Genomic DNA, 16,199 nt, shown 5'->3' with positions numbered 1-16,199 from the left:
TCATCACAGCCATGGTAACCCTAGCTAAGACAGGTAGGACAGGTAGGTAGGACATTGTCTTTGGGCATATTCCTCCTTAAGAAAGTGACAAGAGTGACAATTAGCATAGTAGTCTTGGCTAAGTTTGTTGAGCATCAGTAATTTCCAGTTTAAGGGGAGGATATGTTTTATTCCATCTTTCTGTGTGCTTATGTGTCTTGGTGATAGGGTGCCTGTGGGTATGCCCATGTACAGCACATTTGTGGCTATCAACACATGTCTCAGTTACTTTTCCTGTTACTGTGATAGATAACCTGACCCCCACAAAAAAAATTCAAAAAAAGAAAGAGATTATTTTGCCTCATTGTTTATAAGGGCATGGAACTCTGGCGGCAGGAGCTTGAGGCAGCTGCATCCATTGCAGCTTCAGGAAGCAGACTATGATGGTTCCTAGTGTTTGGCTTGCCCTTTCCTTCTTATTAGCTGAACACTCCAGCATAGGGAATGGTACTACCCATGGTTCTTTCCATGTCAGACAACTTAATCAAGATAGTCTCTCACAGGCATTCACAGAGCCTAACCTAATCAAGGTAATTCTTCACAGACATGGCCCAGAGGCTAGCCTCTGAGATGATCCTAGATCCTGTCCAATTGACAGTCAATACTATCCACCCATCACAGAGAACAAGTGGGGTATCAGCCCACCATTTTGTTTGAGACAGAGTCTCTCGGTGGCCTGGAACTTTGTCTCATAGGCTGGGTTGACTGGCTCCAGAGCTTTCCCATTGGTTCTCCTATCTCCATCTCCCATCTTGTGATTCTGGCTGTCAGGTACATGCATGCGGCTGCACCTGTGCATTGCAAGGGCTCTGACTCAGGCCTTCAATGCTGTGACACAAGCACTTTGCTGACTAAGCCTTCTCCAGCCCCCACTTTATAGATGTCTGCATGGAGGCTAACGTGGGTTCAGTAACTCCCCCACTGGTGTATCATTAGCAATGCCAGGGCATCCCTCTGAGCAGTGTTCCAAACAAGCTTCTTAATAGGTTCCTAGTGGTTCAGTTTAGGTGGAGTCTTCTAGCTACCAGTTTGCTGCATCACCAATGGCTGTCTGCTTGGCAGAAAACCTCACAGTAAAAAACAGTATATACCAGTCAGACTTGTTCTCTTGGAGTCTCTCTGTGTCTCAAACCATGGAGTGCTCACTGGAGATGGCTGGGCAGGGTAGAAACTGGGTGTTTGGACCCTCCCCAGCAAGCAAACCCTAAACTCTTGTCTCAGAGACAGAAGCAGCATAGAAAGTGTTACCCTGTTAAGGATGGGAACTTGTAAGGGGAGCCTCAGCACAGGTATACTGGAGTCAGGCTGGACTTCTATTTCTCAGAACTGGAGTATGCAGACAAGCAGAGAGTGGCCAAGTGAGCTTCAACAAGAGGCAAGGAGATTATTTGAAAGTGTTATTATGGAGGAGAGAGGTGCATGGGTCTGGAGCTATAGAAATGGCATAATAAGGGTCGGTTTGAGAGGGTTGTGAAGTTTGTATAAGTGGAAAAGCAACAAGAACACAAGGGATGATAGGGAGGGAGTGAAGACTCATGAGGTAAAGGTGTTTAAAGGCTACTGTAAGACCTCTCTTCCTAGCTTGCCTTATAAGTAATACATGTTCTTTACATGAATTTCTTAGTTACTCAATATGTATTTGCTGGTTAAATGAATCTATCTGCTAGTACGTAGCATTCCTTCCTACCACTTACCAGTAAATATCTAGATTTCAGTTCCAACCAATTGATTTAAAGCCAATGGAGATTGGGAGCTTGTGTTGATATTTATTGATTACTATACATAGATTCTTCTCATCTGTGGCCAGATATGACAGTTGGAGCTTCCATTTTAGTGTAACAATAAACAAACAATAAATATGGTCAGATCTGTCTATCTATCATCTATCTATCTATCTATCATTTGTTTGTTTACAAAGGATTAGGTCTCATCATGGGATTTTTTTTTCAAACAAAATCTACTTTTTGTTGTTCCACCCATTTCCCCACTGTGGTGATTTGGATAGGTTTGACCCCCATAGATTCATGTGTTTGAATGGTTGGCCATAGGAGTGGCACTATTAGGAAGTGTGGCCCTAGTGAATTAGGTATGGCCTCATTGGAGGAATTGTGTCACTATGTAGTGGGCTTTGAGGTCTCCTGTGCTTAAGCACTCCCCAGTGTGGAATTCCAGTCTCCTCCTGGTTGCCTTCGGATCAAGCTATAGAACTCCCAGATCTCCTAGAATCATGTCTTCCTGTGTGCTGCCAAGCTTTCTCCCATGATGATAATGAACAGAACCTCTGAAACTGTAAGTCTTCCCCCAATTAAATGTTTTCCTTTATTTTTTTGTGGTTCCCTTTTTTTATTTTTTTTATTTTTTTTAATTTATTGATATATTTATTTACATTTCAAATGATTTCCCCTTTTCTGGACCCCCACTCCCCGAAAGTCCCATCAGTCCCCTTCCCTCCCCCTGTTTTCCCACCCAACCCTTCCCACTTCCCTGTTCTGATTTTGTTCTATACTGCTTCACTGAGTCTTTCCAGAACAAGGGGCCACTCCTCCGTTCTTCTTGTACCTCATTTGATGTGTGGATTATGTTTTGGGTATTCCAGTTTTCTAGGTTAATATCCACTTATTAGTGAGTGCATACCATGATTCATCTTTTGAGTCTGGGTTACCTCACTTAGTATGATGTTCTCCAGCTCCATCCATTTGCCTAAGAATTTCATGAATTCATTGTTTCTAATGGCTGAATAGTACTCCATTGTGTATATATACCACATTTTTTGCATCCACTCTTCTGTTGAGGGATACCTGGGTTCTTTCCACCTTCTGGCAATTATAAATAGGGCTGCTATGAACATGCATCCTTATTACATGCTGGGGAATCTTTTGGGTATATGCCCAGGAGTTTCCTTTATAAGACGCCTTGGTCATTGTGTCTCTTCAGAGCAATAAAACCCTAGGTAAGACACCCATCTTCTTTTTTCTCTCTGTGTTCCCTTCCATTCTCCTTTCACTTTTCTGTCACACAACCTTTTGCTCCACCTCCCAAATGTCTCCAGGTCCTTTCAGCATCGACTCCATTTTTGGTGTTCATTATGATTCTGGCTCTATGCCATTTCAAGCTTTCTGATTTCATTTCATTTACTGATTTACTTTCCTTGTGAGTATCTGGCACAATAAATACTATTAAGGCAATATTTACTATTTGGAGGACTGAAAAGTTATCTCAGCAGTGCCTGCAAGCTGTAGACAGGAGGCACTGTGCTCCTGAGCCTGAGTCTGGGCTGTTTGCCTTGGATGCTTTGCCTTTCTTCACAGCACAGGACTTGCTGCGTCAGAAGGGGGCGCTGTCCCAAATGAAGTCAGGTCTTGACAGGTAACCTCTGAATGTGTTTCCTCTTTGTTCCCAAGCTCCTTCTCTGGCACATGCTTATGATTCCCCTAGACTTGTGTGAGGAAGTGATACCCCCAAATGTGATGATATTTGAATGAAAGGCTATAGGGACACTTAGATTAGGATGATGTGAGGCCTTCATGATGGACCACATGGTAGCCATCTTTGAGTGAGGGAGCAAGACCTCAGCAGAATCTGTCCCTACCAGGACCCTGTGCGTGGACTTAAGACTAGAATGGTGGGAAAGTAAATTATGGTAGACCAATGTATTCTCTTGCCCCCCCCCCACCAAATGTATTTCTGCCCATCTTCCTCTCAGTTATTTCCCCTCTAGCTGCATAGCTGTAGTCGACCTCTGGGCTATGACCAACCTTATTGTGTACAGGCTGAAGACATGATCAGCTGCAGAGGAACTCATGTGGCAAAAGATGGTCACTTTCCACTGCTTCAGGATTGCCTTCTACAAGGCTTGGGAGGAGATAGCCCTACATAAGAAGTGATTTTCTTAGTCACCTGGTCTGGTGTAGTTGGAAAGAAGGTTGTGTCAAGTCCTCTATGTGTCTGTTTATGACTCTGTACTTTTGAAAGCACACTATTCAATGACATCATCCTTCTTTAGAAGGTTCCCTTCCTCAGTTGGGAAAGATTCCAACTCCTGAGTCAATGGCTGCTGCTAGTTTTCTATCCACTCCCTATTTGTTTTTCTTCTGTCACTTTACCCAAACAGATTTACATAAAATTATGACTAGATACACAAGAAATATGAGCAAGTAAAATGAAAGAAAATCAAAGCCAAGAGTTCAAAAGGAAGCCTTTGAAATCTCAGAATTGACCTCGCTGACATGGAGAGAGCAAGAGGCTTTGCTATATATTTTCCTGTTGGCCTACTAAGTGCTGATTAGTGGAATCAAGGTTTGGGTCAGTCACAGAACTATACAAGGTCAATATTCCCATTTCTACTTCATAGATCAGTAACTGACATTCAAGATCATGGGATGGATCAACCGTACAGTGTCTGGTGTCGTGTAGTATCCCTGACCATGGAGTAAGTCATGAATTGATTTTCTCAGTACTATGGCAAAATGACAGACAAGAGCAGATTAAGGAAGGAAGGGTTTATTTTGGCTCACAGTTTCAAGGGATACAGTCCATCTCAGTGGGATGATGCTGGGAGCATGTTGTGCTCACACCAGGAAAGGGGGGGAAGAGAGAGAGAGAGAGAGAGAGAGAGAGAGGAAGAAGGAGGAGGAGGAGGAAGAGGAGGAGGAGGAGAAGGAGGAGGAGGAGGAGCATGAGGAAGAGGAGCATGAGGATGCTCAGCTTACTTTCTACTTTCGATGTAGCCTTAGAGCCCAGCCCATACAATAGTGCTGACTATGTTTAGGATGGGGCTTTCCACCCCAGTTAACCCACTCTAAAGCCGCCCTCACAGGCATGCCCAGAGGCTAGCCTCCTAGGTGATTGTATATCCTGCCATGTTGGCAATCAGTATTAATCATTGTAAGCAGACCAGAAACAATTCCTGATGAAATTTGATAGGCATACACCCAAACAAAAATAAATGAAGATGGCAAAAATATTTTTATGAAGCAAAACACAACCTGTTTGTTTTTTGTTGTTTGTTTGTTTGAGACAGGGTTTCACTATGTATCTCAGACTGGCCTTGCACTCACCATGTAGACCAGGCTGGCCTTGAATTCTCAGAGATCAGTCTCTCAAGTGCTGGGATTAAAGATGTACACCACTATACCTGGTCACAAGGAACATTTAAACCCGTGAATTACTTTTAACTAACTTTATTAACTAAAAGTTGGTAACTTAATGTCAGACTGTCTGATCCCTAAATCATTATTATTATTGCCTTAAAATTCTTCTTGTTCCCAAAATCACAGGTCTGGTAGTTCAGTGGAACAGAATATTTAAAGCTGTAAATGTTCCAGAGAATTCTGATGCCAAAAATGTCATAAAGCTTGGAAGGAGAATGAAAGACCTGGCTCTTTGCGCGAAGTTGAACACTGTGTACAAACTATCTCAGGAAGGATTCCATAGCTCCACTATTTCAAACTGAGGGTAAAGGGCTTTCTCCGCTTTGTAGTCTTCCCTGCTGTGGTGAGGCAGCTCATCCTTGCAGAGCTTCCTGCTGTCTGTGGAACCCCTCCCCCAATCATACTACAGTCTTTTGAGACCTCCCTTCTCCAGGAGAACCAGGAGCCTGAGTCACTCAAAATGTCTCCAAACTCTAGTCGGGATATTTGAATATCAAGTGTGGCGTATACTATATTTAAGTATTACTTAGAAAGAAAAGCAAAAACCTCAATACTTGGAAATGATTGTTAAATTAATGTTTTGGTGAAAAATCACTTTCTTATGTATGCAACTTAATGTCTTCTGTGCACTCTTGTCTTCTTCCCTAAAAGCATACAAAATAACCACTTTCCATCATCACTTTTCTTCCAGCAGCAGCAAAAACCAAACCAGCTGCTCTTTGTCTTTTGTTTGCTTTAAAATTCTTTTAGCTTTAGTCCACAGGTAAAGTTCAGCATATCATAAGTGACATGTTTTGAAATCAATACACATTGTGGAATAGTAAATCTAGCTAATTAACAAATACCTTAGCCCTGTACTTGTCAATTTTTTTTTGTCCTGAAGGCACCTAGTGTATGTTCTCATCATCATTAACTATACTCACCTTGTCACTCAACCAACTGTTTCCATGTCCCCACTTGCTTGAACTGTGTATTTGTGTCCATATGGCAAGCTAGTGCAAAATATGATGTCAGAAGATGCTTTCCCTAATTAATAAGAGCCTCAGAAAGTCCTATTTCCATTGAGAGAAATCAAATCACGGACACCCCTTCTCACCCTCCCAACGGGCTGAAATCAGTAAAGCAAGCTTGGGCTTGTTCCATGGTAGAGAAGAGGTTCCTGGGAATGTTCTAGAATCAAGCAAGCCATTCAAAGCCTAGATTCGTTTGTCTTTTTTTATTGGTTATGTTATTTATTTACATTTCAAATGTTATCCCCCTTTCCCAGTTTCCCCTCCACAAGCCCCCATCCCCTCCTTCCTCCTCCTGCCTCTATTAGGGTCTCCCCTCCCCACCCACCCACCCACTCCTGCCTCAGTGCCCTAGTGTTCCCCTATCCTGGGTCATCAAGCCTCCACAGGACCAAGGGCTCCCTTCCCAGTGATACCAGATAAGGCAATCCTCTGCTACATATCCAGCTGGATCCATGGGTCCCCCTGATCCCCCATGTACTCTTTGGTTGGTGGAGTCAAAATCATCCAGTGGAAAAAAGACAGAATTTTCAACAAATGATGCTGGTTCAGCTGGTGGTCAGCATGTAGAAGAATGCAAATTGACCCATTCTGATCTATTTGTACAAAGTTCAAGTCCAAGTGGATCAATGGACCTCCACATAAAACCAGATAAGAAAAACATAGAAGAGAAAGTGGGGAAAAATCTCAAACACAGGGGAAACGTTGGCATCCAGGAAATTTTCCTGAACAGAACACCAATGGCTTATGCTCTAAGATCAAGAATTGACAAGTGGAACCTCATAAAATTGAAAGGCCTCTGTAAGTAGAAGGACACTGTCAATAGGATAAAATGACAACCAACAGTTTGGGAAGAAAAATCTTTACCAACCCTACATCCAATACAGGGCTAATATCCAAAATATACAAAGAAATCAAGAAGTTAGACTCCAGAGGGCCAAATAACCCTACTAATAAATGGGGTACAGAGCCTTCCTATTTCAGTGTGTGCCCAGAGCTGATCCTGTGCCACTGGGCTTGATATTCTAATAGCACTGGGAGAGAGCTAGCCTCTCAGGAGTGTGGACAAGTCTGTGAGCACAGGTAGAACCACCACTGCTGCTCAGAGGGACCCTCCTGGAACCCTCAGGACATGGGAACTGAGAAGCAGCCTGGGACAGGAGCCTTCCAGTTTCCATCGGTGCCTAGAGCTGATCCTGTGCCACAGTTCCTCATACCCAAATTCCTCCCAGAGAGAACTGGTCTCCCAGGAGTACTGACACAGAGGCTTGTAGGAGGGACAAGACACAGTCAGAGACAGCAAAACCAGCTAACACAAGAGATAACCAGATGGCCAAAGGCAAGGGCAAGAACCAAAGCAACAGAAGCCAAGGCTACTTGGCATCATCAGAACCCAGTTCTCTAACCACTGCAAGCCCTGGATACCCCAACACACCAGAAAAGCAGACTCAGATTTAAAATCACATCTCATGATGATGATTGAGGACTTTAAGAATGACATAAATAACTCTCTTAAAGAAATACAAGGGAGCACAGATAAACAGGTAGAAGCCCTTAAAAGAAACACAAAAATCCCTTAAAGAATTACACAACCAAACAGGTGAAGAAATTGAACAAAACTATCCAGGAGTTAAAAATGGAAATAGAAACAATAAAAAAAAATCACAAACGGAGACAACTCTGGAGATAGAAAACCTAGGAAAGAGAGCAGGAATCATAGATGCAGGCATCACCAACAGAATATAAGAGATAGAAGAGAGAATCTCAGGTGCAGAAGATACCATAGAAAACATTGACACAACAGTCAAAAAATGTAAAAGACAAAAATCTCCTAACCCAAAACTTCCAAGAATTCCAGGACACAATGAGAAGAGCAAACCTAAGGATTATAGGTATAGAAGAGAATGAAGATTCCCAACTTAAAGGGCCAGTAAATATCTTCAACAAAATTATAGAAGAAAACTTTCCTAACCTAAAGAAAGAGATGCCCATGAACATACAAGAAACCTTCAGAACTCCAAATAGATTGGACCAGATAAGAAATTCCTCCAGTTACATAATAGTCAAAACACCAAATACACAAAACAAAGAAAGAATATGAAAAGCAGTAAGAGAAAAAGGTCAAGTAACCTATAAAGGCAGACCTATCAGAATTACACCAGACTTCTCAACGAGACTATGAAAGCTAGAAGATCCTGAGCAGATATCATACAGACCCTCAGAAAACACCATATAGTAGTCTGCCAGGCCAGACTACTATAACCAGCAAAACTCTCAATTACCTTAGATGTAGAAACCAAGATATTCCACGATAAAACCAAATTTACACAATATCATTCCAAAAATCCAGCCCTACAAAGTATAATAGATAGAAAATGCCAACACAAGGAGGAAAAATACACTCTAGAAAAAGCAAAAAAGTAATCTTCTTTTAACAAACCCAAAAGAAGATAGCCAAACAAACATAAAAATAACATCAAAGATAACAGGAAGCAATAATCCCTATTCCTTAATATCTCTTAACATCAATGGACTCAATTCCCCAATAAAAAGACTAGATAGGTAAATAGGACCCAGCATTTTCCTGCAGACAAGAAATGCACCTCAGTGTCAAAGACAAACACTACCTCAGAGCAAAGGTCTGGAAAATAAATGTCCAAGCAAATGGTCTCAATAAACAAGCTGGAGTAGCCATTCAAATATCGGATACAATCAACTGTCAACCAAAAGTTATCAAAAAAGATAAGGAAGGACACTTCATACCCATCAAAGGAAAAATCTACCAAGAAGAATTCTCAATTCTCAACATCGATGTTCCAAATGCAAGGGCACTCACATTCATAAAAGAAGCTTAACTAAAGCTCAAAGCATATATTACATCTCACACAATAATAGTGGGAAATTTCAACACCCTACTCTCATCAATGGACAGATCATGGAAACACAACTAATCAGAGACACAATGAAAACTAACAGAAGCTATGGACCAAATGGATTTAAAAGATATCTATTAAACATTTCATCCTGAATCAAAAGAATGTACCTTCTCAGCACCTCCTGGTACCTTCTCCAAAATTGACCATATAATCAGTAACAAATCAGACCTCAACAAATATAAGACAATTGAAATTATCCCATGCCTCCTATAATATCACTATGGATTAAGGCTGGTCTTGAACAGCAACAAAAACAACAGAAAGCACACATACACAAGGAAGCTGAACAACGCTGTACTCAATGTTAACTTGGTCAAGGAAGAAATAAAGAAATTAAAGACTTTTTAGAATTTAATGAAAATGAAGGTACAACATACCCAAACTTATGGGACACAATGAAAGCAGTGCTAAGAGGAAAACTCATAGCTCTGAATGTCTCCAAAAAGAAACTGGAGAGAGCATACACTAACAGCTTAACAGCACACCTGACAGTTCTAGAACAAAAAGAAGCAAATACACCCAAGAGGAGTAGACAGCAAGAAATAATCAAACTCAGGGCTGAACCCAACGAAGTAGAAACAAAAAGAACTATACAATGAATCAACCAAACCAGGAGCTGGTTCTTTGAGAAGATCAACAAGATAGATTAAACCCAGATTAACCAGAGGGCACAGAGGCAGTATCCAAATTAACAAAATCAGAAATGGAAAGGGAGATATAACAACAGAAACCAAGGAAATAAAAAAAATCCATCAGATCCTACTACAAAAGCCTATACTCAACACAACTGGAAAATCGGGATGAAATGGACAGTTTTACAGACAGATACCAGGTACCAAAGTTAAATCAGGATCAGATAAACTGTCTAAACAGTCCCATAAGCTCTAAAGAAATAGCATTCATTAAAAGTCTCCTAACCAAAAATAGCCCAGGACCAGATGAGTTTAGTGCAGAATTCTACCAGACCTTCAAAGAAGACCTAATACCAATACTCTTCAAACTATTCCACAAAATAGAAACAGAAGGAACACTACCCAATTCGTTCTGTGAAGCCACAGTTAGGCTGATACCAAAACCTCACAAAGACCCAACAAAAAAAGAGAGCTTCAGACCAATTTCCCTTATGATTATTGATGCAAAAATACTCAATAAAATTCTCCAAACTGAATCAAAAAACACATGAAATGATAATTCACCATGATCAAGTAGGCTTTATCCCAGGGGTGCAGGAATGGTTCAATATACAGAAATCTATCAATGTAATCCACTACATAATCAAACTCAAAGAAAAAAAACATAATCATTTCATTAGATGCTGAAAAAGCATTTGATAAAATCCAACACCCTTTCATGATACAAGTCTTGGAAAGATTAGGAGTTTAGGCCCATACCTAAACATAGAAAAAGCAATATACAGCAAACCAGTAGCCAACATCAAACTAAATGGAGAGAAACTTGAGGCAATTCCAGTAAAATCAGGGACTAGACAAGGCTTCCTCTCTCCCTCTATATTCAATATAGGACTTGAAGTTCTAGCAAGAGCAATTAGACAACAAAAGGAGGTCAAAGGGATATAAATTGGAAAGGAAGAAGTCAAAATGTCACTCTTTGCAGATGATATTATAGTATACTTAAGTGACCCCAAAAACTCCACCAGAAAACTCTTACAGCTGATAAACTACTTCAGCAAAGTGGCAGGACATAAAATTAAAGAAACCAGTAATCTTCCTATATTCAAAGAATAAACAGGCTGAAAAAGAAATTAGGGAAACAACATCCTTCACAATAGCCACAAAAACAATATAAAGTTTCTTGGTGTGACTCTAACCAAACAAGTGAAAAATTTGTATCACAAGAACTTCAAGTCTCTGAAGAAAGAAATCGAAGACCTCAGAAGATAGAAAGATTTCCCATGCTCGTGGATGGCAGGATTAATATAGTAAAAATGGCCATCTTGCTGAAAGCAATCTACAGATTCAATGCAATCCTCATCAAAATTCCAACTCAATTCTTCATAGAAATATAAAGAGCAATTCTCAAATTCATTTGGAATAACAAAAAGCCCAGAATAGCAAAAACTATTCTTAACAATAAAGGAACTTCCAGGGGAATCAGTATCTTTGATCTCAAGCTATATTACAGAGCAATAGTGATAAAAACTGTATGGCATTGGCACAGTGACAGGCAGGTAGATCAATGGAATAGAATTGGAGATCAAGAAATGAACCCACACACCTATGGTCACTTGATCTTTGACAAAAGAGCTAAAACCATCCAGTGGATAAAAGACAGCATTTTCAAGAATTGGTGCTGGTTCAACTGGCAGTCAGCATGAGGAAGAATGCAAATTCATCCATTTTTATCTTCCTATACAAAGATCAAGTCCAAGTGGATCAAGGACCTCCACATAAAACCAGATATACTGAATCTAATAGAAGAGAAAGTGGGAGAAAAGTCTCTAACACATGGGCACAGGGGAAAAGTTCCTGAGCAGAACACCAATGGCTCTAAGTTCAAAAAATCACAAATAGGACACCATAAAATTGCAAAGCTCTGTAAAGCAAATGACACTGTCAATAGGACAAGACATCAACCAACACACTGGGAAAAGATCTTTATCAATCTCACATCTGATAGAGGTCTAATATTCAATATATACAAAAAACTCAAGAAGTTATACTTCAGAGAACCAAATAGCCATATTAAAAATGGGGTACAGAGCTAAAAAGAGAATTCTCAACTGAGGAAACTTGAAAGTCTGAGGAGCACCTAAAGAAATGTTCAACATCCTTAGTCATCAGGGAAATGCAAATCAAAACCACCCTGGGATTCTACGTCACAGCAGTAAGAGTGGCTAAAATGAAAAACTCAGGTGACAGCAGATGCTGGGCGATATGGAGAAATAGGAACATTCCTCCATTGCTGGTGGGATTGCAAGCTGGTACAACCACTCTAGAAGTCAGTCTGGAAGTCCCTCAGAAAATTGGACATAGTACTATTGAGGACCCAGCTATATCACTCCTGGGCATATACCCAGAAGATGCTCCAACATGTAATAAAGACACATGCTCCACTATGTTCATCACAGCCCTATTTATAATAGCCAGAAGCTGGTAAGAACCCAGATATCCTTCAACAGAGGAATGGGTACAGAAAATGTAGTACAATAGAATACTACTCAGCTATTAAAAACAATGACTTCATGAAATTCTCAGGCAAATGGATGGAACTGGAAAATATCATGCTGAGTGATATAACCCAGTTACAAAAGAACACACATGATATGTACTCCCTGATAAATAGATATTAGCCAATAAGTAGCTTGTAATGCCCGAGATTCGTTTCTTATCACTTTAGCCATACTCCTTTGGTCATATCTGGTCATTAAGGCCAGCCTAGGGGTAAGGGTGAAGAGACAGGGGTCACTTGTGAGAAGAGTCATTGTCATCAACATTTTTACAGCTCACCAAATGAGAGACATGGTTATTCATTGAGTGTAACAAGTTAATGGCCCCATGCCTGTAATCTCAACCTTTGGGAGTGCAAAGATGGCTGCACTTTGCCATCTTTGCCAAAACTGCCTGAAAACAAGTGACTAGGAAAGAAATAAATTAATGTTGGCAAGGTATTTAGAAGAATGTCCGAGCCCACACCATTGCTGCTGCTTTTCCTGTTGTTGTTGCTGCTGCTGCTGCTGCTGTTCCTGTCTTTGTTGGTGTTTCTATGGAGATTGGGCATCTTTTATTTTGCTTTTTGAAGTGATATGGGAAGAGGAGTCTATATTTAGCATTTCCCTTTACAGGCTCTCTGCTGTCCCAGGCAGGCTGTGAGGTGGTGAAGCCATTTCTTTTGTCCCCGCAGATGACCTCACTTACATCTGCTCCTCTGATGTATGCTCCTACCAGTTCTCCGGCTCCCAGATTGTCTTTTCCTCTCTGTCAAAATCTGGATCCTTGATTCTTTCCATGGTGGTGTTTTCCAACTTTCCATTTAGAAGGAAAGCAGGTGTATGATGTTGCTTTACATTTTTTTTAACACTGTTATGAAGATTTTTACCAAATAAAGCTGTGTATACGCAAACTGTACTCGCTCATAGCTTCTATGCATCTGTAGACTTAGAAAGATAAAAATGGAGTTTTAACAATGCAGACTTAATGATTACAGGGGATTTCAAAAGCCTTAATTAATTAATTAATTAATTAATTTCAACAGCAGGAGTGATGTGATGTTCATTGTGCTAATAAAAAGTAGGTCCAGACTCAAATCACCATGGCCTTTGCTCCTCCAGAGCTTTCACTATTTGGGCAACTGTAGTCCCTCTGCTTCTACACTGGGCAATGGTAGTTTTCAATCTTCCTATAGGATGAAAACATTGTTAGCTGTCTAGTCTGACTATGTTTCCATTTCTTAAGTCTACATTGGTTAGCATGATGCCACTTGGTGTCCAGTGGACAATAAACACAGATGGAACACCGAAGTTACCTATAAGTTCTTGGTTACACAATTGTAAGTAGTGACCTGAGACCTTGTTTGGATGCTGTCTACCAGGTCTGGTGTGGAATTCAAGATTATGCAATTTATTTTATTCTAATTATTAATTAATTAATTAATATTTTGAGGTACTGGGCACTGAACTCAGGACCTCATGAATGCTAGGCAAATGCTTGACCACTGAACTATATCCACAGCCCCAATACCAGATCTGCATTTTAAACAAGTGCTTGGGTTATGGCTATGCTATTGGTCCAGGGAGGACATCTTGAATTATTTATGTAGCCAACAATGACCTTGAAGTCCTTATCTTCATGCCTTCATTTTTCTAGTGCTAGCATGCACCATAGCAGCTGGTTTATTTATTGCTGAGGCTTGAACTTAGGGCTTCGTGCATGCTAGGCAAGCAATCTAACAGTATAGCTATATTCCTGGGGTTTTTAAAAGATTAAATACTTAGATGAAACAAACTGATGTTTAAATGATGATGTTTGTAGATATGCCCATGGTTTCTAGTTGGAAAACTAGTTGATAAAAACTTAAGAAATAGCTAGATTTTTTAGAGAATCTGGATTTTCAGGACTCAAACCCTGATGTAAAAGATAAAGTATATATGATGTATAACTTTTTTTTTTTTTAAAAAGTCTGTTTGAGTTTTCAACTAAAAAGGAGACTGAATTTAGGGGGAGAGCTAAAAATGAGTTAACCATTAAAACCAGCAAAATGTGAGCTGCAATATAAGGAAGGTGTGAATACAGTTTGTTCAAATAAGAAGAGAAGCATTTGATTGACAGCAGACAGAAACAGAGTGGGGCAATCGCAGGGTCAGGAACGTCATCTGACTTACACATGCACCTCCTCTTCATTCTTAGAACCCTGTCCTCTAGGACATGAAGATGCTCATGAGGATGCCTCTTTACTGCTTCTTTGCTGTATTGCACATTAGCCACAGAGTACTGCTACCATCACCAAGTATTTCTAAAACAGAGTTAAAACTGTACACATGCCCTGCCCATTTCTACCCTCGAACAGTTCTTGGTCTTACCTATTCTGTTATCCGACAATAGTTACTCTATGCTACACTCTCTTCTCATTAGCCCTGGGTGTTACTTCTCAGTTTTTTTAATACTTTATCTCACCAACCTGTTTATATAAATGTCACTGACCACCTGGGTATCAGACATTCATTCTCTCGAAGATGTTTTAGAGAAAACTTAGAGTCTTCCGTTGTCTGGGATCCTCTCTGGAGTGGTCTCAAGAGCGCTATGCTCCACTTAGGCAGTTGTCATCTTGGGTGTGGTCTGTCCCACTCCAGGCATGCATGGTGCTAGACTGGTGATCATCTCAGACCCTGTCTCATGGTTCACATTATCTGATGGTCATCTTGGACTCACTCCTGCCTCAGAGCCTAACCTTCCAGGTGGTGCTCTTCTAGTCTCTGGTTTGCTCCCTGTGCTAGGAGCCAGTCTGGGCCTGCATGGCACTGGCAGGTCATCTCCACTTGATCTTTTCAGGGAATGTTAGGCTAATCATTCAGATGTTCATAGGTCAGAACACTAAGCATAGGCATAGCCTCTCTCCTCTCTGCCACCTATTGACACACATGTGACACAGCAGCCACACCTTTAACTTCTCTAGTGGAAGGGGAGCTCAATATTTTTAACCTGGAGATTTGGTCACGTTTAAATTTGGGGGTGTTGTTGCCCAGTAATAAAATGTAGAACCTTTCAAAAAGAAAACAAAAACTTGTCATGTAATTTTACTAGTGTCCGATGCCAGGATTCCCAGCAGATCAGATTTACCTACTGTCTCTAAAGTGGTAACATCTTGTGATGTTGAAGCTTGAGAGAATTATTGGATTTTGGCATCATCGGAGAGCATTGGTAGCATAGTGGAGACACAGCCAAACTCTGGATAGAATGCTGACAGGAGTTCCAGGGGTAGGGGAGGGATTATATGCATAACCACATGGTTCTGGTCACAGTATAAGTCTATTAGATCTCCAGTTGTAGAGGGCCTATTGTTGCTTAGGAAATTATTATTGTTCTCTAGGGAGGTGATTCAGGTACCATGCTTCTTAGAGGGACAGCCTCAGTTCATGTTGTGAGGTATAGGCTGCAGGACTTGGTGTTCCTTGAATTTGACATTAGTTGGTAAGGACTGAAGAGAACATACTGGGGAATAGAATAGGGTCAGCCAGGACAATGGCAGCAAAGGCAGCAAAGGAGCCCATGCTATAGTCCCTGGGTTTGCTCATCCTTCTTCCTCAGAGATTCCAGTTATCCTTTTGTTGTACCCTATCTGACCATCTTCACAAGTTTCCTTTGTAACTTGCTTTGCCCTTACTCTGCCTCACCTCTCTCCTACAACCCAGGCTGTACTTGAGCTTCTAGGGTGATCGTGTGGCACCATCCTGGGTTATATGGTGCTGGGAATTGAACCTAGAACTCTGTGCATGCTGGACAAATGCTTGTCCAACTGAGATACTTATCTAGATCCACACTCCTTTCCTACATTTGCCTTTTGGAAATTGGCATCATTCCCTCCTTTTCATCTGAAGGATCCAGGTATTA

General features: G+C 40.8%; 1 protein-coding gene and 1 non-coding gene across 9 annotated transcripts in view; one reads left to right on the top strand and one right to left on the bottom strand.

The window, feature by feature from the left end:
- The window catches only part of Rgs6 (regulator of G protein signaling 6), a 560,849-nt gene that overhangs the window by 136,974 nt on the left and 407,676 nt on the right, over positions 1–16,199 (top strand). The window lies entirely within an intron of this gene.
- Positions 15,143–15,271, bottom strand: LOC127688229 (small nucleolar RNA SNORA17). The gene has a single exon (XR_007978637.1). It is a non-coding gene; the product is annotated as a small nucleolar RNA SNORA17 (small nucleolar RNA).

Source organism: Apodemus sylvaticus, chromosome 6, assembly GCF_947179515.1.
Source record: "Apodemus sylvaticus chromosome 6, mApoSyl1.1, whole genome shotgun sequence".
NCBI lineage: Eukaryota > Metazoa > Chordata > Mammalia > Rodentia > Muridae > Apodemus > Apodemus sylvaticus.
Note: the sequence above shows the minus strand (reverse complement) of the source record. Positions and strands in the feature narration are given on the sequence as shown.